Below are 26572 nucleotides of genomic sequence, written 5' to 3' on the forward strand. Positions count from 1 at the left end.
GGGACCCGGTGATTTACCTGCAGGAAGTTCTTCGATCACGTGTTCTATTTCGCGGACGCTTATCGGTTCCTCGAGACTGGCTTTTACCGCGTCATTAACGCGCGGCATAAAATTCACGAAATTTGCTTCAAGCTCAGCTCCCACGTGGATTGGGACGCCGAACAACTTGCGGTAGTGTTCAGTAAAGGCCTGTTCAATCATATTCGAGTCGGAAGTAACCTCATCCCGATAATTAATCTGTCTTATTTCATTTTTCCTTGCGTACCTCTTTTCATCGGCAAGGGCGCGTTTGTTCGGCGTTCCATCAACCCACAGTCTTTCCGTCCGTGCTCGAATAACCGCTGCTCTATATTTTTCCGTGTCAATAGCTTCCATCGCGCTTTTAACTGCTCTGATTTCTTCACTAAATTTTCCAGGTTCCGCACTGTCCATGAAAATCAGAAAATTGAGTTCCTTCTGGAGCTCATTTTCTTTCGTTGTTTCATTGTGTCGTCTAACGGTTCCTACTTCAATTGCAACCATTTTCACGCGAACCTTAAAGACTTCCTATACTTCTGCCCAAGGTACACTCTCATTACTCAACATGTTTTTAATTTCATGGTTTACATCGTTTATAAATTTGTCATCACTTAGGTGTTTTTGGTTGAATTTCCAAAGTGCCCAATCGAACCGCGGCTTTTTTGGCTTGGCACCGAGCGCAAACCACACTATACTGTGATCGCTAAAGGACACCCGCTGCACGACATAGTTATCGCACAGAGGCACAAGATCTAACGAGATGTAAGCTCTGTCAAGTCGTGCTTGGCTATCTCGTTGATAGTGTGTAAATTGCGGCTGCAAAGTACTGGCCAAAAGGCGACCAATGTCTTCTAGGTTGTAATCATTTACTAAGGTGTTCAATATCACTGCACTCTTGTCCCGCGGGATTTTACGTTTAGAACGATCTTCTGCATGACACACACAATTAAAGTCACCACGAAAGATGATGTACTTGTCACAACGAAGGTACTCTTCTAGATTCGAGAAAAACCGACATCTTTCATTGTTATCATTTGGCGCATACACACATAATCCTCCATTGTGCTCCATTAAAAGAAAAATCAAGAACAATAAAACGCCCACTTTCGCTCACAGTAACCATTTCTTCATTTATACCAATTCTCCTTCGAACCAAGACAGCGCATCCACCAGACGTGCCGACAGCATGACATGTGCATATGTTATAATATGTTCTAAAAGGTGTTACCATTTTGTTTGTTTGCTCCTCGCTTTCAACTTTCGTCTCTTGTATAGCTATAATATCGAGTTCATTTTCAACGCATAGTCGGCTGAGCTGGTACTGCCTCCGTCTTGAAGCGAGGCCGCGTACATTAATAGTAGTAACTCGTATTCCCCTCTTCAAATCCATTGTTAATAAGCGTGAAAAGTAGTCACAAAAGAAAACGTATATAATAACACGTAACACTTCTAGGTCTACTTATATTTTGGTCTACAAGTGCTAACCGACAGAGCAATTGTTTCGCGACACATTGAAGTGCAGTCCACAAAATACCTTGCCTGAGCAGCAGCGGACCTCTCCGCGCCTTCGGTAGCGATGGGCCCTCGCAAGCTCGTGTCTGAGTGCCTTTGCAGGCACAAGTTCCTACGACTTCTTAGGCGTCGGCGCCGCCGGTCTTTTGTCCGGCGGAATATTCGGCGTCGGTCGTAATGACGGCCGGCGCGTTACCACCGACTTTGGCGACGGTTCCTCGCTGTTCGGTTGGCCAGTTTTCCCGCCGTCGCTTGTTGATTCTTCGTGTGTTCGCTTCCGGACCACCACACTAGCATTGGTGACGTCCATCGCTTCGTTGTCCGCTGACGCTATAGTCGAGACGGCAGGCGTTTCATTGGTCACGGTGTCTTGCTTATGGAGGTCGACGGCCGAGCTCTTGCTCACAGGTCGCGTAGGCGTTCCTGGCACACCCACCGCTCCGGCAGTCGTTTGCCCCTGCGGTTTCGGTGGTTGTGTGGCTGCGACCTTCGCCTCGTTGGCGCTCCCGGCAGAGGCTTCCTCGGCATCCACTTCATCCATAAGAAGTTCAGCGCTTTCATCAGCAGCCGTCGGCCCCGTCACGTTTGCGTATGTCCTCACGCATTGTGACTCGTCATGGCCGTGACGACGACAACGGGCACAGCGCGGGACGCGGCAGTCGCGCCGGATGTGTCCTGTGTTACGGCAACGAAGGCAGAGCGGTGGTCTTCCAGGAATCACCACGAGAGCTTCCTCACCGGCTACCCGTAACAGATGAGGCACATCATCCGCCCCCAAGCCCTTCCTCGGCATCAGGGTGACCAGGCGCGTTGACGAACCTTTATCCTGAAGGCCATGCACCCGCCACCGCTCTCTTGCCACATCCGTGATTCGGCCGTAAGGCGCCAGGGCTTCACGGATGTCGTCGTCCGGCACGTTGTGTAGCATCCAGTGTAGGTTGAGGTGCAATGCTCGATTTCCAGGGTCGACGACGATGCATGGTCTGTCCTTCACCTTCAAGTCCTTTGCCCGTAGCAGTTCCTTCACTTCGTCATAACTTTTGAAAGTCACGGCCCACACATGGCTCATTCGATACGCCCCTAAGGCGACAACGTCAGATAACAACTTCATGCTTGACAGCATGTCACGGAAATTTTCCACCCGGTATGGCCTTGCACGCATATCAGCATGCAAAAATAAGGTATTCGTAACAAGTCGCCCTGTTGGTAGTTGAGGCAGTAGCACCTGATAATCAGAATCCTCGTTGACAAAAAACCTAGAACCGCGGCCCTGCTGGGCCGCTGATGCCGCTCCGACGGAGCTCATGACAGCCATGTCCGTACACTACAGTGGCCGGAAGTGGGTCACGGCAAAGCGACGGACGGGAGGGAATCAATCCCAGAGCTTTGTCCCCCCGTAATAGCGGTTGCGCGAAAATCTACTTTTCGATGACCGCCCACATGTGTGTCCGTTGCGCGGGAGCATCAACAAAATAAAAAACATATATATATTGCCGTGACCAGGATTCGAACCTGGGTTATTGAGGCCACAACGCAATGTACTAACCACTATACGATCACGGCAAAGCGACGGACGGGAGGGAATCAATCCCAGAGCTTTTTTCCCCCGTAATAACGGCTGCGCGAAAATCTACTTTTCGATGACCGCACACATCTGTGTCCGTTACGCGGGAGCATCAACAAAATAAAAAAATATATATATTGCCGTGACCAGGATTCAAACCTGGGTTATTGCGGCCACAAGGCAAGGTACTAACCACTATACGATCACGGCAAACCGACTTTTTTTTTTATTCGCTGATTGGTACATCACGTGCAAAGAACAACAGAAAAAAACGCTTTTACAGAAAAAATGACACTGACAAATGTTTAAAAACGTCAAACACGCTTTGTTTGACGTGGGGATGATTATAATGACATGAGGTCATTCAGAACGGGTAGCCATTCCGGCTGTTCTTCGCCTGCGCGATATACATCCCTGGTGTGAGCTATACTTTCTATAAAGTATTCTCTGGCTGGACGTGCGTTTACATCCGCATGCCTCACCGCCATACGCGTCTTCCAAATTGCGTGCATACTCAACAACATAAACATATCATACGGCATGCCACTTTCACACTGAACCGGCAGAAAACGAATACCGTATGGTGTTATAGGGAGGTCTTTCTTTAAAGTTCGCTGAAGGATGTCCCAATGAAATACGGCATCCCAACACTCCAAAAAGATGTGATCAATACTTTCCGGCTTACGGCACAAGAGGCAATTAGTACTCCACGGAACAAATAGGCCCTTTTCCTCTAGCCATGGTTTCACGGGCAACGTACCAGTATGTAGCTGAAAAAAAAAAGGTCTTGGCTGATGGCCGTACTACCATTCTTTTGATTCTTTTAAAGACATCTTTTCCGGGCCCGATCGCATACATGGTGCGATACAAGGGTTCTGGCATCATTACGTCGATAAGATCTTTATACAGCCGTTTTTTCTTAACTTCGCACAAGTACTGCAGAGAAAAACGAACCTTTAATATACTGAACGCCGATACTACTTCGCGCAGATAACCACGTATACCCATTCGCCCTGCACAAGAAGTCGATACAATGAATTCAGGTAAATAACAGCATAGTCTAACTTGTAACATGGTGGGCAGGAATGGATGACTCTGATCTCGTAGAAAAGTAAACCTCGATGCCATCTGTCTTTAAAACAAATGGGCCAATCCCAGCCCACCAGCTCTCACTGATCGAAAAAGATTTGTACGACTCGTGCGTTCCCATTGGGATCCCCAAACAAAAGTGGCAAAGATTCTGTGTATCTTCTGAATGTTTAGCCTATTCATGCACAGCACCTGAAGCACGTACCAAACTTTCGCTGCTAAAAAGATATTGCAGACTATTGACCGGGCGAATATCGAGAAGTTTTTCCCTCCCCACTTATTTACTTTCTCTCTCAGCATTTCTATTTCGTCCTTCCAATATTCATCTGGATCTTTATATCCCTCTAGTGGCACCCCGAGATACTTTGTGGGTACGTCCCTCCATTTCACATTTTCGAAAAAATCTGGCATTGCCTCCCAGGTGCCATGCCACAGACCTACACATTTATCCCAGTTTATTGCACTACCGGACCACTTGCAGTACTTGTCGACTACTCTCACAGCTTCGCTAATACTTTCTCTGTTTTCACAGAAAACAGCAATGTCATCAGCATAAGACAATAATTTGACCTCCGCCATCATAAGCTTAAAACCATGTACTTTGTTATTGTGAGTTATGCTCAAACAAAAGGGCTCTAAGTAAATAGCAAACAATAAAGGAGAAATTGGACACCCCTGGCGAACGCTCCTGGCAATATGAATATTTTCAGTGACTTCCTTGTTAATGACAATATTAGCCTCACAATTTTTGTATGACATTTTCACACCTTCTAAGATAACATTCCCGACATTTACATGTTCCAATACTGTAAAAAGTACGTCATGCACTACACGATCGAAAGCCTTTTCGAGGTCTAATTGTAACATCGCGATTTTCCTGTCCCATGCATCACAGCATTCTAGGATGCTCCTCGCTGTGTGAATGTTCGTTCCTACTGTTCTGCCCTTTATGCCGCACGTTTGGTGAGGTCCTACGATTAGTCGTATTACAGTCTGCAGTCTTTTGGCTAGCACCTTCATGAAGACCTTATAATTTACATTGGTGAGGCTTATAGGACGATAAGCACTCACCGATAAAACCTTCACTGGATCATCACTTTTGGGTATCAGTACAATATGCGACCTTCTAAAGGATGGTGGTGCATCTTTTATTTCATACGCCTCAGCGAAAAGCCGCAAAAGAGCCTTCGAGAGGTCATGCTTAAACGCCTTATAAAAAGCAGCACCAAGTCCGTCTGGACCCGGCGTTTTCCCTTCAGTAAGATCGTCTATTGCTCTTTCTATTTCGGTTAAGCCAATTGGCATTTCAAGGCGTACTTTGGTTTCGTTATCTAATGTAGGCATTGATGTCAAAAATTCACCGTGTAAAGAGGCCTCACTTTTACCGCTGCATCCCAGCAATCCTTTGTAATATTCGACAAACGCTTGTTGGATCATCAATTTGTCCCTTGTAATCTCTTCACCGTACGTTATCTGCGTTATCTCCTTACGTGAAGCGTACCGCTTCTCCTCGCTCAAGGATCGTTTCGTAGGTGTTTCGCCGAGCCAGAGGTGTTCTGCGCGTGCGCGTATAACTGCGCCTCTGTATTTTTATATATCCATTATTTCAAGCTGATTCCTTATTTTTCTTATTTCTTTATTGAAAGTGCCTGGCTGCGCGCTCTCGACTGTCAACAAGAATTCCAGCTGACACTGTAGTTCCCTTTCTTTTCTTTTTTCATTCTGGTGTAAAATGGAAGATCTCTCGATAGCACTAATTTTTACTTCTTCCTTAAACGGCTCCCATGCGTCAACAAATCTCCCCGACTCAAACAAGTGCAATTTTTCTATAAGTACTTTCACATTGTCTACAAAGACTTTATCGTTAAGTAATTTGTTATTGAGTTTCCACAACTTCCACGAAAAACCTGACCTACTTTTTTTTACGCCTATTGAAAACATCACGACACTGTGGTCAGTAAACGCTACCGGCTTAACCTCATAATTGTTGCAAAGTGGTACAAGCACGTCTGCCACGTACGCTCTGTCTAAACGGGTGGCAATCACGTTGGAAATGTGTATAGACAGTGCCACTTCCTTTTTGCAGTACACTTCCGACATCATCTAGTCCACACTCCTGCATAATCGTAGATAAAAACAAAGCACTTTGATCCCGAACTGGCAATCCCTTGGTCCTATCTTCCTTCAGGCATACACAGTTAAAATCACCGAGAAGAATCACTTTTCTTTCACATTTTAAATATGGTTCAACAGTTGCAAAAAACCTGAGACGATCTTTAACGCTATTTGGTGCATATACACAAATGACGCGCCATTTCTGAAACAAGAACAGAAAATCACAAAGTACAATTCGGCCGTCTTCACTAGAATAAACATATTCTTCCACAAGACCTAAAGAACTACGCACAAAAATGGCACAGCCTCCAGAAGTGGCAAGGGAGTGACATACGCAAACATTATACAAATACCTAAAAGGTTCGACCATGCGATCCGTTTGCTCCTGACTTTCAACCTTGGTCTCCTGAACAGCTATCAAGTCAAGGTCATACTCGCGGAAGAGACGACTGACCTGATATTGCCTTCGTCTAGACCGTAGTCCACGAACGTTCAATGTGGCAACCCGTAACGCGGTTCTAGATTGCGAAGTCCGCGTGCCAGTAGGAACAAATCGCATGGTTCCTACCTCACACATAGGCCTGGCGTCGCCGGTGCAAAACCTTGAAGGACTTGCGGGTATACACGCACACGGCGTGCACCCACCACACACGTCACATGATGCTGAAGCCATTCTAGCCGTGTCCTTTTCCGTCTATGGTTTTAAGGCCCTCGGTTGAAGCACAACCCTCGTTGCTACGAGGGTGGCTTCCGCGGCGGTCGGGTGCCCGCTCCGATGTTGGGTGTGGGCTTAGTGCTGATTCGCCTGCCCGTGGCCACCTTCGTCGCCGGCTCACTCCCTGTCCCCTTGCCTAGTCGGCCGCCGTCAGGAGCGACCTCTTCAATCGGTCGCTTTGGAGTTGCGCCACTTACGTCTGCACTCACGACGTCCATGTCTTCTGGCTGGCTGTTTGACGCGGTGGTATTCTTTCCTTCGTCTATGTTGTTTTCGTCCACTGGAGCATCGTTGACCGCTTTGGTTGGCTCGATAGAATGCCCGACCTCTTCCGCGCGTTCCACATTCTTTTCTTTCTCCGTCGACAATTTAGAAAGGGGCGTGTACACGGGCTCCCGCATTCTGCTGCTGGCTGCTTCCTCTGCGGCAACTTGGTCCATGATGTGCTCCGAGACACGGTCGGCTGTAACCGTACCTGCCACCTTAGCATATGTCTGAGTGCATTCGTTGTCTTCATGACCATAGCGCCTGCACTGACCGCACCGCGGTATTCGACAGTCACGTCTAATATGCCCCGTTCGGCGACACCGTAGGCACAGTGGTGCTCGGCCTGGCACAACCAGAAGTGTTGTCATGCCACCCACTCGAAGCTGATGTGGTAGGTCCTCGATAGTAACTCCGGTTTTCAGTTCCAGTGCCACGGTACGAGTCGAAGTTCCTTTGTCCGTGATACCATGGACGCGCCATCGCTCCTTCGATACTTGTGTCACCTTCCCGTAGGCCGCAAACGCGGTGCGTACATCGTCATCCGGTACATAATGCAAAAGCCAATGTAGCTTTAGCCGAACGTCTTGCTTATTTGGGTCGATAACGATGCATCGCCTCTCCTTTATCTTGACGTCACCAACCGCGAGCATCTTCTTCATTCCTTCTGCTGTGCTGAAGGTCACCGCCCATACGTGGTTCATCTGGAAAGCCCCCAAAGCAAGCACCTCGGGCAGCATTCCCAGACGAACCATCGTGTCTCGGACATCTTCCACACGATAAGGTCTTGCCCTGATATCTCCGTGTAGAAAAACAGTATTTGTAATACACGCACCTTTAGGTAACTGTGGCAGAACGACTTCATATCCTTGGGTTTCTTCGGCGAAAAACCTGTTTCCACGACCCATATGGGCCACTGTATCCGCTCCATCGGAGCTCATGGCGACACAACCTTTCGCTAGCGCGTCCGGAAGTGGACTCCAGCTTTGTCACCCGTAATAGCGGTCGCACGGATATCTACTTTTTGATGAGCGCAGTCATGTATGTCCGTCATGTGGGCTCGTCAACAAAATAAAAAAAAAAATTGCCGTGACCAGGATTCGAACCTGCGTTATTGCGGCCACAACGCAAGGTACTAACCATTATACAATCACGGCAAAGCGAGGGACGGGAGGGAATCAATCCCAGAGCTTTGTCATCCGTAATAGCGGTCGCACGGATATCTACCTTTTGATGAGCGCAGTCATGTATTTCCGTCATGTGGGCTCATCGCCAAATTAGAAAAAAAAATTTGCCGTGACCAGGATTCGAACCTGGGTTATTGCGGCCACAACGCAAGGAACTAACCACTATACGATCACGGCAAAGCGAGGGAGGGGAGGGAATCAATGCCAGAGCTTTGTCACCCGTAATAGTGGTCGCACGGATATCTACTTTTTGATGAGCGCAGTCATGTATTTCCATCATGTGGGCTCATCGACAAAATAAAAAAAAAAATTTGCCGTGACCAGGATTCGAACCTGGGTTATTGCGGCCACAACGCAAGGTACTAACCACTATACGATCACGGCAAAGCGAGGGAGGGGAGGGAATCAATCCCAGAGCTTTGTCACCCGTAATAGCGGTCGCACGGATATCTACTTTTTGATGAGCGCAGTCATGTATTTCCGTCATGTGGGCTCATCGCCAAATTAAAGAAAAAAATTTGCCGTGACCAGGATTCGAACCTGGGTTATTGCGGCCACAACGCAAGGTACTAACCACTATACGATCACGGCAAAGCGAGGGAGGGGAGGGAATCAATCCCAGAGCTTTGTCACCCGTAATAGCGGTCGCACGGATATCTACTTTTTGATGAGCGCAGTCATGTATTTCCGTCATGTGGGCTCATCGCCAAATTAAAAAAAAAGATTTGCCGTGACCAGGATTCGAACCTGGGTTATTGCGGCCACAACGCAAGGTACTAACCACTATACGATCACGGCAAAGCGAGGGAGGGGAGGGAATCAATCCCAGAGCTTTGTCACCCGTAATAGCGGTCGCACGGCTATTTACATTTTGATGAGCGCAGTCATGTATTTCCGTCATGTGGGCTCATCGACAAAATAAAAAAAAAAATTCTGCCGTGACCAGGATTCGAACCTGGGTTATTGCGGCCACAACGCAAGGTACTAACCACTATACGATCACGGCAAAGCGAGGGAAGGGAGGGAACCAATCCCAGAGCTTTGTCACCCGTAATAGCGGTCGCACGGCTATCTACTTCTTGATGAGCGCAGTCATGTATTTCCGTCATGTGGGCTCATCGACAAAATAAAAAAAAAATTTTTGCCGTGACCAGGATTCGAACCTGGGTTATTGCGGCCACAACGCAAGGTACTAACCACTATACGATCACGGCAAAGCGAGGGACGGGAGGGAATCAATCCCAGAGCTTTGTCACCCGTAATAGCGGTCGCACGGATATCTACCTTTTGATGAGCGCAGTCATGTATTTCCGTCATGTGGGCTCATCGCCAAATTAGAAAAAAAAATTTGCCGTGACCAGGATTCGAACCTGGGTTATTGCGGCCACAACGCAAGGAACTAACCACTATACGATCACGGCAAAGCGAGGGAGGGGAGGGAATCAATCCCAGAGCTTTGTCACCCGTAATAGTGGTCGCACGGATATCTACTTTTTGATGAGCGCAGTCATGTATTTCCATCATGTGGGCTCATCGACAAAATAAAAAAAAAAAAATTTGCCGTGACCAGGATTCGAACCTGGGTTATTGCGGCCACAACGCAAGGTACTAACCACTATACGATCACGGCAAAGCGAGGGAGGGGAGGGAATCAATCCCAGAGCTTTGTCACCCGTAATAGCGGTCGCACGGATATCTACTTTTTGATGAGCGCAGTCATGTATTTCCGTCATGTGGGCTCATCGCCAAATTAAAAAAAAAGATTTGCCGTGACCAGGATTCGAACCTGGGTTATTGCGGCCACAACGCAAGGTACTAACCACTATACGATCACGGCAAAGCGAGGGAGGGGAGGGAATCAATCCCAGAGCTTTGTCACCCGTAATAGCGGTCGCACGGCTATTTACATTTTGATGAGCGCAGTCATGTATTTCCGTCATGTGGGCTCATCGACAAAATAAAAAAAAAATATTCTGCCGCGACCAGGATTCGAACCTGGGTTATTGCGGCCACAACGCAAGGTACTAACCACTATACGATCACGGCAAAGCGAGGGAAGGGAGGGAACCAATCCCAGAGCTTTGTCACCCGTAATAGCGGTCGCACGGCTATCTACTTTTTGATGAGCGCAGTCATGTATTTCCGTCATGTATTTCCACTTCCGGCCACCGAGCGTGACGGACGTGGAAATCATGGGCTCCGTAGGAGCGGCTTCAGCGGCCCACACGGGCCGCAGTAACAGGATTTCTGCCTCGGACGACGAGTATCAAGTTGTTTTGCCTAGTCTGCCAACAGGGCGTTGTGTTTTGAATACCGTTTTTCTACACTGTGATATCAGGGCCCGCCCATACCGGGTGGAAGATTTTCGGGATGCGCTCGCTCAGTTATCGCTCCTGCCGGAAGTGGCTGCTCTCGGGGCCTACCGTATGAGCCATGTGTGGGCCGTGACCTTCAAGGACAGCGACGCGGTGAAAAAGATCGTCAGCGTTGGAGAGCTGCAGGTCAAGAAGGGCCGGTGTCTCGTTATCGACCCCGCCAACCAGGACGCGTATTTCCAACTGCTCGTAGGTACAACGGGGCGTGGAACTTGCGGAGACGACGGACGTTTGCGCGCATGCGCGAGTGAGAGCGGGTGCGAGAGAGGAAATGTGGGGAGTTTTGATTCTTGAAAATACGACTCTGCCTAGGTACTACGGAGGAGTATCTTGGGGCGCGGTGTATGCGCTTGTCCCTAGGCGCGCCGTGCCGGCAGAAGTCGCGGGGCGCGGTTGTGCTGAACTTAGCATCGCAAGTTGGCGGCTCGACGCAATCATATTTAATCGATCATGTTTTTACTAATGAAAACAACGTGTCATTATTTCGCATTATTGGCGGCGCCTCCAGGACACCAAAGCGGCAACGGGGATATCAAAGCTAGAAGCCGGACTGGTCCGTGGGTTGGGGCTCGCAGAGGCCTGCGCGTGCCAGGGGAGTATAAGATCGGCTGTCCGCTATCGCGGACAGCCAATGTTTTATGCGAACACCCCCAGGCACGCTTCGGCCTCTGCGGCCCCAACCCACGGGCCGCCCGGCTTCCAGCTTTGATCCCCCCGCTACCGCTTGGGTGCCCCGGAGATCCTGCGCCGCCTGCTTTAATATAACCTCAGGTGCTCTCCTGAGGCCTCCGTTTGCCGGTTACATGTGCCCTCCTGGAGCAGTGCTTGTAAAAAATCCGATCTATCGTCGCGACGGAAAATTCGACCCGTGACTTATAAAACACCAGTCAGAACATTGTCCCTTCAGACACAGCGATCACCAAGCGGCGTCCGCGCCCACTGCCTCACCGCGCGGGCAGCCAGCGGCGGAGCGTATAAACCAACTCGACCGAACTGCGCAATGCCGGCATGTCAGGGGACAAACGAATACAACGCAATCTAAGAAACCTCCTCCGTAGTGCCTAGGCTGAGTCATATATTCAAGGAGCAAAAGCCCCCAGATTTTCTCTCTCGCGCCCGCTCTTACTCGCGCCTGCGCAGAAACGTCGAGCTCCGTCAAAAGTGGCACGCCCCGTTGTAGCTGCTAGCGGATGAAAATACGCAACCAGGACGTACGCCTGAAAGTGCATTGGCTGCTGCCCAGCGTTCCTGACGAGGACGTACGTTTTGCCTTCGCGCCGTTTGGAAAGGTCACCGACGTCGTCCGCGAGCGCTGGCGGGTTCACGGCGTGGCTGATAAGAACTCAACTACAAGGCTCGTTACGCTGAAGTTGAAGCCGGGCGTAAAGCTCGACGACCTTCCGCATCAGGTGAGCGTCGCCGGCGAACTGGCTCTCGTGGTTGTGCCGGGCAGGGCCCCTCTCTGCTTACGCTGCCGCGGCACGGGCCACATTCGTCGCGAGTGCCGTATTCCACGGTGTGGTGCCTGCCGACGCTTCGGTCATGAGGACAGCCAGTGTGAGCGCACGTACGCTAGCGTCACCGGACCCGTGGGCAACGAGGACAACTCCGCCCTACTCATGGACGAGGCGGACATGGAAGACACGTCGTCCGCGGCGGGTGATGCAGTTGACGTCGTGGCAAAGCCGGCGGTGCGGCTTGAACAGGAGGAGAAACAAGTCGCTCAGGCTGTTGTCACAGGACACCAACAAGCGACTGCAGAGGGTACCGCGGCCATGCCGAATGTTGAAGAGAAAACCCCACCTGAGGCGGAGGGGACCTACTGCCTCGTTGAACCTGAAGGCATGGACACCCTTACCGGCCCAACTACCCAACCGACGGGGAAACGGCCCCACAACCAGACCGTTAGCCGGACGGCGAAACAGGACGGCAGCGGCGGAGACGAGCCACCGCCCAAAGCGCCAGGTATAAGGAGGTCGACCTTGAAGCTTCGGCCGAACGTTACGGTCGATCCACGGCAGGCGGGTAAACCGCCTCCGTAATTCCGTGCTGTCTAATTCGAGTGGGGTTGGGGGGTTGGTGAGTGCAATGGCCGTCATCCTGAGCGCTAGTTTTTCAGAACCTTGCCAGGAAGGGGGGCCCAAGTTGCACTTGAGTGCCCTTTCCGGAAGGTCGAGCGGCGTCTCCTTTAGAGGCATTCCACGTGGTTGCCGGCGCACCTTCATGAGCGCTCATACTTGTGTAATTGTGATGGGCACCATTCTACCGTGTAGTCATGGCGGTTAATTTCGAAGGAATGCTACGTGTAGCAACGTTAAATGTACGAGGGCTCAGTGCAAGAAGACGGCAATGTCAGCTAAGTCGTCTCCTCTTGGATAATGACTTACATATAGTAGGAATCCAAGAAACGAAAATTGAGAGCCAAGAGCTAACCGACAGAATGGTGTCCAATTTTAGAGCGCACTTTGACGTGTGCGTTTGTCATGCGGTTGGTGGATCAGGCGGCTGCGCTATATTCCTAAGAAATAATTTTGGCATTTGTGTGCAGTCAGTGTTTTCGTGTGAAACTGGGCGCCTCTTAGTGGCTGATTTCTGTTTTGAGGATGTGGATTACCGTGCTATTTGTATCTATGCGCCGAATATTGAAACGGACCGTCGATCTTTCTTTGAGCGTCTTGAAGCGTACGTAAACTGTTCCAAGGTCGTAATACTGCTGGGTGATTTTAACTGTGTTTGCTATGCTGAAGACCGAGCAAAATGTTCACGCGTTCGTGATAAGCGTGCCGAATTTCTTAACGCAGTGGTGCATGATTATGACCTGGAAGATGTGGGTAGTGTTTTTGCCAGCGGTACTCGCCCGCGTTTTACCCACTTCCAACGTGACAGCCACGCTCGATTAGATAGATTATACGTGTCAGCCGAACTAGTGCCCTTATGCTGCGAATATGATGTGCAAGCTGTAGCATACAGTGATCACTGCTTGGTAACTGCCACGTTCGGGAAAGGACAGAGCAAACGGCCGTTTAACTGGGATCTCTGGAAAATGAATGCGCAGTTGTTGAATGACGATCCTTTTGTCGATGCTGTAGCGAAGGAACTAGAAAACCTGACTTCAGCCAAGCCATTAAGCTTTGCCATTCAATGGGAAGAATTTAAACAGAAAGTAAAAACAATGGCCATTGAAAGAAGCAGTGTCATTCGACACAACCTGAAACAAGCAGAAACAAAGCTTCGCCAGCAACTGCAATTTTTTATTAGCATGGAAAGTGTCGAGCCTGGTGTGTATGTTAACGAATTAAAGGAAGTGAGAACTGAACTAGAAAGGATAGATACAGAAAAATACAGAGCAGCACTTGTGAGATCAAGGTCTGAGAAGTTGTGGGCGGGAGAAACTCCAACGAAACGAGCTTTATCAGACGAGAAAAAGTACGCTTGTCGGAAAGAAATCCGCCAGCTAGCTAAAGGCAATCACATAACATCGGACAAAAATGACATCAAGCAAGGGATCGCCGATCACTTTAAAGCAATTTTAGCTCATCCGCGGAATCCTAAATGTAACTACCAGAATGAATTTCTCTCGCTGATGCCAAAGCTCGATGAAGAAGTCAGGACACGGCTGGAACTGCCAATTAGCCTGAGTGAGATAGAGTGCGCAATAGACGAGTTAACCATCGGTAAAGCACCTGGGCCAGATGGCTTGGGGGCCACTTTCTATAAAACCTTCAAGTCTGCATTGGCCCCTGTTCTTCACGAAGTTATCAGCGAAGCGCATGAGCGAAAAAGATTGCCCTTGTCATTCACAACCTCGCATATCGTGCTAATTCCGAAGAGTGATGACGAGGAAAAACTTTCGTTGCCAGGGTCATATCGTCCGATAACTCTAGCCAATGTCGACTATAAAATATTCACGAAAGCTTTGGCCAAACGACTGCAAAGTGTAATTAAGACATTGGTAGGGCCGCACCAGACTTGTGGCATTAAAGGCCGCAGCATTGCAACGAATGTACACACGGCTCGAAGTGTGCTTGAGTGCTGCGATGTGATTGGCGATCACGTCGCGATGATGCAGATCGATTTGGCAAAGGCTTTCGACCTCGTCTCGCACAAGGCTTTGTTCTCCATGCTGGAACATGCGAACGTTGGCAAAGTCATAACGGAAGGCGTCATGATGGCGTACAGAGAATGCTTAACGCGCATCATTGTTAATGGGGAGCTCACCGATAGCTTTCCCGTGCTCTCGTCGGTGCGGCAAGGATGCCCGCTGTCGCCCCTTCTATTTGCTGCTTATCTCGAACCACTCTGTTTGGCGATCAGAAATAACGAGCGCATAGCAGGCTATCGGCTGCAGGCAGCACACGTTAAAATTTTGGCATATGCCGACGATATCGCGATTTTCTGAACAACCAAAGCGAGCATTAAGGAGGCAACGACTGTGGTTGAAAAATTTTGTGATTCAACTGCAGCCCAGATAAACTGGGATAAGAGTTACGGCTTCTGGCATGGTAGTTGGGAAGACACGCCGGAGACCTTTTATCGACTGAAATGGTCGACGTTACCAACCCAATACTTGGGTGTGCCTCTCGGAAATTACCGTGAACCTGAATCGTACTGGCTAGATCAAGTGTCGAAAGCAAAGGAAAAGGCTGACGGGTGGAGAGGAAAACAATTGTCAATGTTTTCTAGAGCCACTGTTTGCAACCTTTTTTTAGTTTCTAAGATATGGTACGTTATGAATGTGTTGTGTGCTGCGAGGGTAAGCGTACAAAAAGTTCACCGTGTTTTCGCCATTTTCATTTGGGCCTCCACCTGGGAGAGGATGAGTCGAATGAACTTGTTCCTCCCGGTCAAGAAAGGTGGGCTTGGTTTAGCTCATTTGTTTCTGCGACAAGTCGTCTCACGCTTTGTGTTTTTACGGGATCAAAACGATCCGTTTCTCCGGACAGTGATACAGGTACGGCTGTGTAGACAACTTCCAGGATTCATTGTTTCGACTGTTCACAATATGCCAGGAGCAGTGACTGGTTACCTACGTGAAGTGGTATGTTCATATAAGATGTTGAACGTACGTTTTTCACAGCAATACCTGTCCACCGTTACCAAGAAAAAACTATACAGAGATCTCGTGGACACGATGTTCCCTCCACCTTTGTACCGTTCTCCGCAACGTGGAGGCCCAGGACAAGACGTTTTAAAGAGGGTGAAAAAAATGCCAATACGGCCGTCAGCTAAATCTTTTTTCTTCAAATTGCACACAAACACACTTCCCGTTAAGACCTGGCTTCATGAGAAGGGTATTTTCATCCCCTGGAGCACCGACTGCTTATTATGTAAAAAACCGGAAACAATAGAACATGCAATCTTAGATTGCTGGGACGCCATCTTTCACTGGGATGTTCTGCAGAGAACATTGAAAAAACAGTTACCCCTAGACCCATATGGAATACGCTTCTTACCGATTGATAACGCCGAGGATGTCCCGTATGACCTTATTATGATCCTGAGCCTCCACGCTATGTGGAAAACTAGATTGCAATTTCAAAACGGAGACATTGTTGTTCGATCGTCTCGGGAAAACTTCATTGAGAGTGTTGTGTGTGTAAGAGATGCGTTCAAAGCGCTGCCTGATCCACCACAATGGATCTCCTTATTTGATGAATTAGCATTGTTAAAAAGATTTTAATACCGTGTTGGCCAAAGTGTGGTCCACACGTTTTATCTTTGTAAACCTTGATTGAGTACGTCGAAGTCGGCAATAAAGAAAAAAAAACAAATGTATTTCCGTCATGTGGGCTCATCGCCAAATTACAAAAAAGATTTGCCGTGACCAGGATTCGAACCTGGGTTATTGCGGCCACAACGCAAGGTACTAACCACTATACGATCACGGCAAAGCGAGGGAGGGGAGGGAATCAATCCCAGAGCTTTGTCACCCGTAATAGCGGTCGCACGGATATCTACTTTTTGATGAGCGCAGTCATGTATTTCCGTCATGTGGGCTCATCGCCAAATTAAAAAAAATTGCCGTGACCAGGATTCGAACCTGGGTTATTGCGGCCACAACGCAAGGTATTAACCACTATACGATCACGGCAAAGCGAGGGAGGGGAGGGAATCAATCCCAGAGCTTTGTCACCCGTAATAGCGGTCGCACGGATATCTACTTTTTGATGAGCGCAGTCATGTATTTCCGTCATGTGGGCTCATCGACAAAATAAAAAAAAATTTTGCCGTGACCAGGATTCGAACCTGGGTTATTGCGGCCACAACGCAAGGTACTAACCACTATACGATCACGGCGAAGCGAGGGACGGGAGGCAATCAATCCCAGAGCTTTGTCACCCGTTTTTTATTTATTTATTTATTTATTGCCGGTCTTCGACATTGTACAGAGCACCTAATACAGAACAAAATTACAATGCACAATTAACAAATACAAAACATTTTGAAAGAACATACATGCCATCAGTCCTATAAGGACTGGCGTTGTCTAATTAAAATTCTTTCAGTGCTGTCAGAGGTTCTATCCTCGACAGCCATTCGGGTACAGATTCTTGTATTTTCTTTATTTCAATGAAACGAGACATGCTTTCGCGGAAATACGTACGCGCAGGCCTAGCGTCCGGGTCGCAGTAGAACCCAGACATCCTTGCACGCCATAAACTATGAAGGCCCTTGAGCATTATTAGGTCGAAGGGAACCCCGTCGTCATTCGTTACCGCTAAGTACCTGATGCCATGCGGATTTAACGGTAACTCCTTCATTGTTCTTTGTAGGACATCCCAGAAGAACACTCCGGCCCAGCAATGCAAAAAAACATGGTCTATTGTTTCTGGTTGCTTGCAAATCAAGCAGTGCGAGCCAAAGGGTACAAGAAAGCCACGTTCTTCCATGAATGTCTTCACTGAGAGTGTTCCTGTGTGTAATTTAAAAAAGAATGTCTATACCCCAGTAGGCACCTCCATATTTTTCACTCGCTTAAGGACATCCAGTCCTGATCTTCCACTGTATAGCGCTCTGTACAATGGCACTGGAAATACAATATCGCAAATATCTTTATACAATGTTTTCCTTTTAACGTTACATAAATACTCAAAAGAAAAAAATTACCGACGATTACGTTACTTCCTAATGCGAAATTTGAGCGCAGCAAATAAGCTGTTTCACCTTTTCGATAGATTGAGGCAAAGAAACCGAGCAACACATGTGTGCGCTATCACAGAATTTTTTTTTTATTTTTCACACGTATTCCTTTAACAAAGACTCCACTAACAGTTCTTGACAGTCATGAAGGAAGCTTTGTGGTCGGAGAAATAGACTGATATATGTTCGACTTGGTACACCAATGCTTGATTCTCAAAGACGAGATCTATACAAGTGCCTCGCGAGGTTGTCACAGCCGTGGGACGCGTTACGAGCGAGAGGAACGGGATGTTCTGCCGCATAAGTGTTAGGAAATTGCTGTTTGTCTTTATGTCAACATTAAAGTCCCCCACTACTAACATCGGTGTGGATCGATGGATGGTTAATGCGAGTTGCAGGAAGTGCACGACGTCTTTCGTGAGTACTCCTGGATCATCTCGACGGCGGCGACGGTAAGCTTCTGCTTCGGCGGCACGCACCTCTGGATTCTGACGGCGACGGCGCTGGGCCTCTGCTCTGGCAGCTCGTTTAGCAGCAGCAGCAGCAGACGGAGGACTTCCATCGGTCGTCTCGCTCATGGCTCAGAAAGAACTGGCAGATAATTTCGCAGTGGCGAACGGCAGCGGCAATTTCGGCTCGGGCAGTGCACATATACAGATCCGCCGCCACCGATCTGGCTCTCTGATTGCCACCGCACAGGGCGAACGGCAGCGGAAATTTCGGCTCGGGCGGTGCACATATACAGATCCGCCGCCACCGATCTGGCTCTCTGATTGCCACCGCACAGGGGTTGCATTGGAGGAGGAGCGAAGAAAGGAATTAAGTTCGAGCCGGCGCTTTGACAACCGGAGACTCGCAGGAAGAGGGGGGAGGGGGGCGGCGTGTACACCCAGCGGCAAACGATGGGGGCAGAAGCGCGCGCAGCAAGCGGACAACACGATAAAGGGAGGAGGGAAGAGATAGCAGCGACTGACTGATGCCGCTGACGCCGATAGTGAGTCAACCCCAGCTGCGGAGTTGGTTTCAGGGACAACGCCGCCGATGCCGACACAAACAATATGATACCCTCGCTTCCGCAGCGCTAAGAACCAGGTCTAGCCGTGGGAAGGTGGTCACGTATTCGTCGACGTGCCGGGGCCTACGTGAAATAACCGGCGCGTCGGCAACTGAAGAGCACCCTATCCGCCACACAAGAACAGGGGGGGGGGACCCTTTCCTCCTCTTTCTGCATGGCGGCGACGGTGTTCTATGCAGTCACGTTATCTTGACTCTCTAGCGGCGTCAGCGGCATCCAGCGGTATCAGTCGGTCGCTGCTAGCGCTGGGGGGATGAAAGGGGGGCGGAGCTGGTTACGAGGCCGACGACAACGCCGACGACGACGCGAAACCCAGGAACGGACGCCAAAGAGCTGCGCTCTAAAACGCACAGAAAGAAAGCGCACACTATCTGCAACTTCTTTAAGATAGCTACGAAGCGTTCCGGGCATACTATCTGTACTAACAATAAGTGCCGGCAAAGCACCTCTCAACCAGAGTTGCATACAGTGCGCAGAAACGGATCACGCACATCCCGAAAAAACAAAAACCTGTTCACAAGCTGGCGTACAAAAAGATGCGCCAAGCCCAGCCCCCCTTTCTTCACGTGCCGGAACAGATTGGTTCGGCTACTCCTTTCCCAGGTAGAGCCCCAGATAAAAACCGCGAACACTCTGTGCAACCTTTGCACGTTTACCCTTGAACAGTACAACGTTTGCATGACGTACCACAACTTCGTAATAAAAAAACATGTTACACACAGTTGCTTTTGCGAAAATCGACAGGTTGATGCCTTTCCACCTGTCTGCTTTTTGTCTTGTTTCTTTTGCTTGGTTCGTCCAGTATTCGTCGCTATTTTTGTAACTGCCCATGGGGACACCTAAGTACTTGGTCGGGGTTTTTATCCAGCTCACATTTGCAAAATGGTCCGGGGCCGAAGACCACTCTCCGTGCCACAAACCGAGGGACTTTCCCCAGTTCACTCTACTGCCCGTCACATCACAAAAATTTTTCACTACCCTTATTGTTTCCGTCACACTTTCTTTGCTTGTACAACACACCGCGATGTCATCTGCATATGCCAAGAGCTTGATTTGTGTGGCTGCCAAGCTATACCCGCGTATTTGCTCATTCTCAGTTATTGCCAAACACATAGTTTCTATGTAAATGTCAAACAAAAGAGGACTGAGAGGGCAGCCCTGACGCACAGAACGCATGACGTTAATGGGGGCCCCCAATGATTTATTCACAATTAAGCGTGTTGTGCAGTTCTGGTACGCCAAGGCCACTCCCTCAGTGATGATGGAACCAACATTAACGTGATCCAAAATGGCAAACAAAATATCATGAGAGACACAATCAAACGCTTTCTCGAGGTCCAGCTGGAGCACCGCGACTCCACCCGAGGTGGCGTCACAGCACTCCAGCACGCACCGCATCGTGTGAATATTCGAAAAAATGGACCTTCCTTTGATACCACACGTTTGGCGGTCTGCCACTATGTCATTTATGACGCTTTGAAGTCTAGCAGCCAAAACTTTCATAAAAACCTTATAATCAACATTGGTTAAAGATATTGGCCTGTAAGATGTTACTAGCCTAAGTTTCTCCACTTGGTCACTCATAGGGATGAGTATGGTATGAGCTTTTCCAAAAGAAGGCGGCAAAGTTTTGTTATCATACGCATCATTAAACAGCTCTGTTAGTAACGGCGACAGTTCTTTCTTAAAAGCTTTATATAAACACGCGCCCAGACCGTCCGGTCCAGGTGATTTGCCTTGGTTCAAATCATCAATCGCTTTTTCAACTTCACGTTCTGTTATTTTCCATTCCAATCGTTGTTTTGTATCGTCACTCACTCGCGGCATCCGAGATAGAAAGGCCCTTCTGAACTCGTCTATATTCACTTCTTGAAACGCAAAGAGTGACTGATAATACTCTAGAAACGCTCGGCCTATGCTCTTACTATCGTCGGCAACTGTGCCGTTCCATAAAATTCTGTCGACATGATTCCGTCGAGCTTGCGCTTTTTCGAGTCCCAGCGCCCGTTTAGTGGGCGTCTCTCCAGCTACTAATGCAGTTGCTCTTGCTCGCACAATCGCACCTTGATACCGTTCCTTGTCAAGCTGCTCAATTTTTTCTTTAATGGCTCCTACATCTTGCTTATACGTCCCAGGCTCTTCGCACTCCAGCGCTATCAGCTGCTTAAGTGTCTTTCGTAAGCCCCTTTCTTTCATTTCCTTCTCAAATCGTAAGCAGCTCGATCTTTCTAAAGCTTTCATTTTTACGTTTTGTTTGAAGTATTCCCATTTCTCTGCTATTGTTTCACTGTTTTCTTCACTTACTTTCCTGACGGCCTCACGTACTGCCTCTACAAATGGCTCGTCTTTTAGTAGTAAGGCATTCATTTTCCATAGTTCCCAATTAAAATCTTGTTTCTTCCTATCCGTGCCTATATGACATTTCACAATGCAGTGATCTGAAAACGATACTGGTGCCACCGAATAACTATGGCACTTTGGAATTATGTCTTGCGATACGTATATGCGGTCTAACCGCGCATGACTACTACCTTGGAATCGTGTGTACATGACTTCCCGCTCCCCCTCCAGGCACTCACAGACATCGTCCAGTTCATTATCACTAATTAGCTTAGCCAACACACTACTGCTTTTATCGCGAATACCAGCATTATTGACTCTATCCCGAGCCCTCAAAACACAATTGAAATCCCCCAACAAAACCATGCACTTATCAGTGCTAATATACTGAAAAAGGTTCGCAAAAAATGAAGCGCGTTCTTCCACAGCATTCAGTGCATATATGCACATGACTCTGAATTCCAATTCACGAAAAACAAAATCACAAAACGATCCTTCCGGTTTGACATGAAAATACATTTTTAACAACAAGGCCAGGCAACTTCTTAACAAACAGGACACAACCGGCGGACGTCCCTACCGCATGGCTCACGACCGCATAATATCTAGTCATGAAACGCCGCACCATGCTCCCGGTCTCCTCCTCTCCGTCAGCCTTTGTCTCCTGGACAGCTAGAACGTCTAGGTCTTGGTCAGCGGCCAACCGTAGGACTTGGCTTTGCCTACGCTTGGCCGCCAACCCTCTCACGTTTAGTGTGGCAATAGTGAGCGACGGATTAGGAGCCATTATGAACTAAAGTATGAGATAGACCCGGAGCATGCTGCTTACCTTTCACGACCAGCCCTCGGCTAGCCGCCTCCGGGACCACCCGTCTTCCCGGCGTTATTCTTTTGCTGTGCTTTGTCACCAGGCTTTCTCTCGGGCGGAACATTTGGCTTCGGCTTGAAGACCGACCGCCTCCCAAGAGGCGTGTTCGCTGGTGGCCCATCACTTGTGCTGGATGCCGCGCTGTCCTTGTCTCCGCCCTCGTCACGGGGGCGCTTGGAGGTGGCACCGAGACTAGCCGCCCGGTCCCCGTCGTTTGCATCCTCGCCCTGTTGCATCGCCGACTCATTCTCCTCGCGTTCGCCTTCATTAGCACCTGCCTTCACAGGGTCTTCGTCCCTCCCGACACGTGCAGGCCCAGTCACCTGCTCAGCACCCTCGACTACCTTGGCTTGAGCGACCTCCGGTACCGTCGTGGCATTTGTCGTCAATGAAAGCACTTGCACACCGGCTCCCTTAGCAGCTTCTTCTGTCTCGACTGCGTCCATGACGTGCTCTGCAGCAACATCACTCGCTGCTGGTCCTGTCACGGCCGCGTAAGATTTAACGCAGTCAGCGTCGACGTGGCCGAACCGTCTGCATCTCGAACAGCGGGGGACTTTGCAATCACGGCGTACGTGTCCTGTCCCTTGGCAGCGCAGGCACTGCATGGGCCGCCCAGGTACGACAACCAATGCCAGCTCTCCGCCGACGCGGACCTGGTGAGGCAGGTCTTCCACTTTAATGCCGCTTCTCAGCTTCAGTAGCACGGTCCGGGTGGTCGAGGTCTTGTCTCCCATGCCTTGGACGCGCCAACGCTCCCTGCTCACCTCTTCTACCTTGCCGAAGGTTGTGAATGCCGCCCGGACGTCCTCGTCGGAAACGCCGTACAGTAGCCAGTGAAGCCGGAGTTTCACCTGCTGGTCCTGCGGGTCGACGATGACACATCGACGCCCTTTCACCTGAAGCTCTTTCAGGGCCAGCAGGCGTTTTGTTGCAGCTGCGTCACTGAGGGTCACGGCCCAGACGTGATTGACCTGGTAGGCCCCGAGGCACACAACTTCCGGCAGCAGGCTTGTGGGCGTAAGCGCATCCCGAAAATCCTCGACCTTGTACGGCCTGGCTCTTACATCACCGTGTAAAAAGACGGTGTTGAGAACAATTCGTCCTTTTGGCAGTTGGGGCAAAATAAACTGGTAGTCCCTTTCATCGTCGTTGCTGAACCTGTTTCCGCTGCCCAAAGTGACCGCTGTCGCCGCCCCGCTTGAGGCCATGATTCAACGATCCAATCAGCTCGGCTGCCGGAAGCAGAATGATCACGGCAAAGCGAGGGAGGGGAGGGAATCAATCCCAGAGCTTTGTCACCCGTAATAGCGGTCGCACGGATATCTACTTTTTGATGAGCGCAGTCATGTATTTCCGTCATGTGGGCTCATCGCCAAATTAAAAAAAAATTTGCCGTGACCAGGATTCGAACCTGAGTTATTGCGGCCACAACGCAAGGTACTAACCACTATACGATCACGGCAAAGCGAGGGAGGGGAGGGAATCAATCCCAGAGCTTTGTCACCCGTAATAGCGCTCTTTTTTTTTCTTTATTGCCAGCCCTCGACATATCACAACACAAATTCGTAAATGATATAAACAAAGACCAAAGAAGCAAAAAGGGATGAACACACAAACGGAACAAAGAACAGTAATATTTACATTCGCTGCCGTCCGCTACTGTGGCACGACGTTGTCGGATTAAAATTCCTTTAGTGCTGTAAGGGGTTCAACCCTCGACAGCCACTCAGGAACAGGCTGTTGCAACTTGATAACTTCCACATACCGTTGCATGGATTCACAAAAGTACAGACGCGCCGGTCGGGCATCCGGGTCACAATGGTAACCCGCCATTCTGGCGCGCCATAAACAGTGGAGGCCCGTAAGCATGATCAGGTCGTACGGGAAACCTTCGTCGTCATATACTGGCAGAAACCTGATTCCGAGGGGATCTATAGGTAGCTCCTTTTTTAGAGTCCTTTGTAACACGTCCCAGAAAAAGACCCCTTCCCAACAGTGGATGAAGACGTGATCTATGCTTTGTTTTTTTACATATAAGGCAGTGGGTTCCCCATGGCATGTAGAACCCACGTTGTTCAAGGAAGATTTTAACAGGTAGAGTACCGGTGTGTAATTTAAAAAAGAACGATTTAGTGGCTGGTTGAAGTGGCATCTTCTTCACCCTTTTCAATACATCTAGGCCTGGGCCTCCACTGTATGGGGCTCTGTACATAGGTACCAGCAAAACACTGTCACATAAATCACGATATAACTTTTTCCGTTTTACACTCCACAAATATGCACTTGAAAAACGAACACGCAAAAAAGAAACACTCTGAACTATTTCCCGAAAGAAACCACGGACTGGTCCTGGCATTATTTTCGTACCTACAACGAATTCGGGAAGTGATCTTGACAGCCTCATTTGGATCACCGTGCGCAGAAATGGGTCGTTTGTATCTCGAAAGAAGGAGAATCTATTCACCAGTTGACGCAAGAAAAGGTGCGCCAACCCCAGACCACCATCCTTCACACGTCGGAAGAGATTATCTCGGCTGCATCGCTCCCAGCTCGATGCCCACACGAATACAGCGAACACGCGGTGCAGTTTCTGCACATTAATACGAGAGCACTGTAGGACCTGCATTACGTACCAGATCTTTGACACGAGAAACATGTTGCACGCTGTAGCTCTCGCGAACATTGACAAGTGACAGGCGTTCCATCGGTCGGCTTTTTCTTTTAGTTCTTTTGTACGCTCCTTCCAGTACTCGCTACTGTCCTTGTAGGCATCAAGGGGTGCTCCAAGGTACTTAACTGGCGTCGTGACCCAGTTTACGTTCGAAAAGTGGTCTGGTGTAGACGCCCATCTTCCATGCCAAAACCCCAAACATTTCTGCCAGTTAACGTAGCTGTTAGTGACGTTACCAAACTTTTTGACGATATTAACAGTATTCAATACACTTTGTTTGTCTTTACAGCACACAGCCACATCGTCAGCGTATGCCAGTAGCTTCACTTCTGCTGATTGAAGACTAAACCCCTTAATACATTCATTTTCGATGATGGCCAGACATAGCGTTTCTATGTAGACACAAAACAGGAGTGGACTGAGTGGACAACCCTGGCGAACGGAGCGCTTCACGTTAATGGGGGCCCCCAACATCTGATTAATTATAAGTCTGGTATAGCAGCTCCGGTACGCCATGGTCACCCCTTCAGCGATTATGTGGCCAAAATTAACGTGTTCAAGGATGGTAAGCAATATGTCGTGAGAAACACAATCAAACGCCTTCTCCAAGTCTAGCTGGAGGATGGCTACTGCATCGCACATGGCGTCACAGCACTCCAGCACACACTTCATTTTATGGATGTTAGTGAAAATGGTTCTTCCACGAATACCACACGTCTGGTGTGGGCCGACTACTTCCTGAATAACTGACCTGACCCGTCGTGCCAACACATTCATCAATATTTTGTAGTCGCAGTTAGTAAGCGCTATGGGTCTGTAGGAGGAAAGTTGCTTGAGCTTTTCGGTCTCTTCTGTTTTCGGTATTAGTACTGTATGAGACTGGCCAAAGGATGGTGGAAGTATTTTCAGTTCATATGCTTCATTGAAAACTGCTGTTAAGATAGGAGCTAGGTGGCTTTCGAACGATTTGTACCAAGCGGCACAAAGACCGTCTGGACCTGGCGACTTCCCAGGATTCAGGTCTTCGATGGCTTTCATCACTTCATGTTCTGTTAATGGTCGTTCTAAGGTTTCTTTAACCTCACTCGACAGCTGTGGGATTCGTTGCAAAAATAATTTCTTGAAATCGTGCATGTTGACAGGCCTGAATGTAAAACGTTCTTTGTAATGCTCAAAGAAAGCACGCCCTATATCATTGTTATCCGTTAATACCACCCCTTCATATTCGATGGCCTCAATCTGCTTACGTCTCGAGTGCTTTACCCGTAATAGCGCTCGCACGGATATCTACTTTTTGATGAGCGCAGTCATGTATGTCCGTCATGTGGGCTCGTCGACAAAATAAAAAAAAATTTTTGCCGTGACCAGGATTCGAACCTGGGTTATTGCGGCCACAACGCAAGGTACTAACCACTATACGATCACGGCGAAGCGAGGGCCGGGAGGCAATCAATCCCAGAGCTTTGTCACCCGTAATAGCGGTCGCACGGATATCTACTTTTTGATGAGCGCAGTCATGTATTTCCGTCATGTGGGCTCATCGACAAAATAAAAAAAAATTTTGCCGTGACCAGGATTCGAACCTGGGTTATTGCGGCCACAACGCAAGGTACTAACCACTATACGATCACGGCAA

At 49.0% G+C, this 26572-nt stretch overlaps 14 non-coding genes and 1 pseudogene across 14 annotated transcripts; all 15 read right to left on the reverse strand.

The window, feature by feature from the left end:
- Positions 1-3021: 3021 nt before the first annotated feature.
- Positions 3022-3093, reverse strand: TRNAH-GUG (transfer RNA histidin (anticodon GUG)). Its single transcript has one exon. It is a non-coding gene; the product is annotated as a tRNA-His (tRNA).
- Positions 3094-3319: 226 nt separating this feature from the next.
- LOC126520276 (uncharacterized) lies at positions 3320-4483 on the reverse strand (annotated as a pseudogene).
- A 4293-nt stretch (positions 4484-8776) lies between these two features.
- Positions 8777-8848, reverse strand: TRNAH-GUG (transfer RNA histidin (anticodon GUG)). The gene has a single exon. It is a non-coding gene; the product is annotated as a tRNA-His (tRNA).
- A 135-nt stretch (positions 8849-8983) lies between these two features.
- TRNAH-GUG (transfer RNA histidin (anticodon GUG)) lies at positions 8984-9055 on the reverse strand. Its single transcript has one exon. It is a non-coding gene; the product is annotated as a tRNA-His (tRNA).
- A 135-nt stretch (positions 9056-9190) lies between these two features.
- On the reverse strand, positions 9191-9262 carry TRNAH-GUG (transfer RNA histidin (anticodon GUG)). Its single transcript has one exon. It is a non-coding gene; the product is annotated as a tRNA-His (tRNA).
- A 136-nt stretch (positions 9263-9398) lies between these two features.
- On the reverse strand, positions 9399-9470 carry TRNAH-GUG (transfer RNA histidin (anticodon GUG)). The gene has a single exon. It is a non-coding gene; the product is annotated as a tRNA-His (tRNA).
- A 136-nt stretch (positions 9471-9606) lies between these two features.
- On the reverse strand, positions 9607-9678 carry TRNAH-GUG (transfer RNA histidin (anticodon GUG)). The gene has a single exon. It is a non-coding gene; the product is annotated as a tRNA-His (tRNA).
- A 344-nt stretch (positions 9679-10022) lies between these two features.
- On the reverse strand, positions 10023-10094 carry TRNAH-GUG (transfer RNA histidin (anticodon GUG)). The gene has a single exon. It is a non-coding gene; the product is annotated as a tRNA-His (tRNA).
- A 135-nt stretch (positions 10095-10229) lies between these two features.
- Positions 10230-10301, reverse strand: TRNAH-GUG (transfer RNA histidin (anticodon GUG)). The gene has a single exon. It is a non-coding gene; the product is annotated as a tRNA-His (tRNA).
- A 137-nt stretch (positions 10302-10438) lies between these two features.
- On the reverse strand, positions 10439-10510 carry TRNAH-GUG (transfer RNA histidin (anticodon GUG)). The gene has a single exon. It is a non-coding gene; the product is annotated as a tRNA-His (tRNA).
- Positions 10511-16655: 6145 nt separating this feature from the next.
- TRNAH-GUG (transfer RNA histidin (anticodon GUG)) lies at positions 16656-16727 on the reverse strand. Its single transcript has one exon. It is a non-coding gene; the product is annotated as a tRNA-His (tRNA).
- A 131-nt stretch (positions 16728-16858) lies between these two features.
- TRNAH-GUG (transfer RNA histidin (anticodon GUG)) lies at positions 16859-16930 on the reverse strand. Its single transcript has one exon. It is a non-coding gene; the product is annotated as a tRNA-His (tRNA).
- Positions 16931-17064: 134 nt separating this feature from the next.
- On the reverse strand, positions 17065-17136 carry TRNAH-GUG (transfer RNA histidin (anticodon GUG)). Its single transcript has one exon. It is a non-coding gene; the product is annotated as a tRNA-His (tRNA).
- A 9156-nt stretch (positions 17137-26292) lies between these two features.
- TRNAH-GUG (transfer RNA histidin (anticodon GUG)) lies at positions 26293-26364 on the reverse strand. Its single transcript has one exon. It is a non-coding gene; the product is annotated as a tRNA-His (tRNA).
- Positions 26365-26498: 134 nt separating this feature from the next.
- TRNAH-GUG (transfer RNA histidin (anticodon GUG)) lies at positions 26499-26570 on the reverse strand. Its single transcript has one exon. It is a non-coding gene; the product is annotated as a tRNA-His (tRNA).
- Positions 26571-26572: the final 2 nt, after the last annotated feature.

Source organism: Dermacentor andersoni, chromosome 5 (genome assembly GCF_023375885.2).
Source record: "Dermacentor andersoni chromosome 5, qqDerAnde1_hic_scaffold, whole genome shotgun sequence".
Lineage (NCBI taxonomy): Eukaryota > Metazoa > Arthropoda > Arachnida > Ixodida > Ixodidae > Dermacentor > Dermacentor andersoni.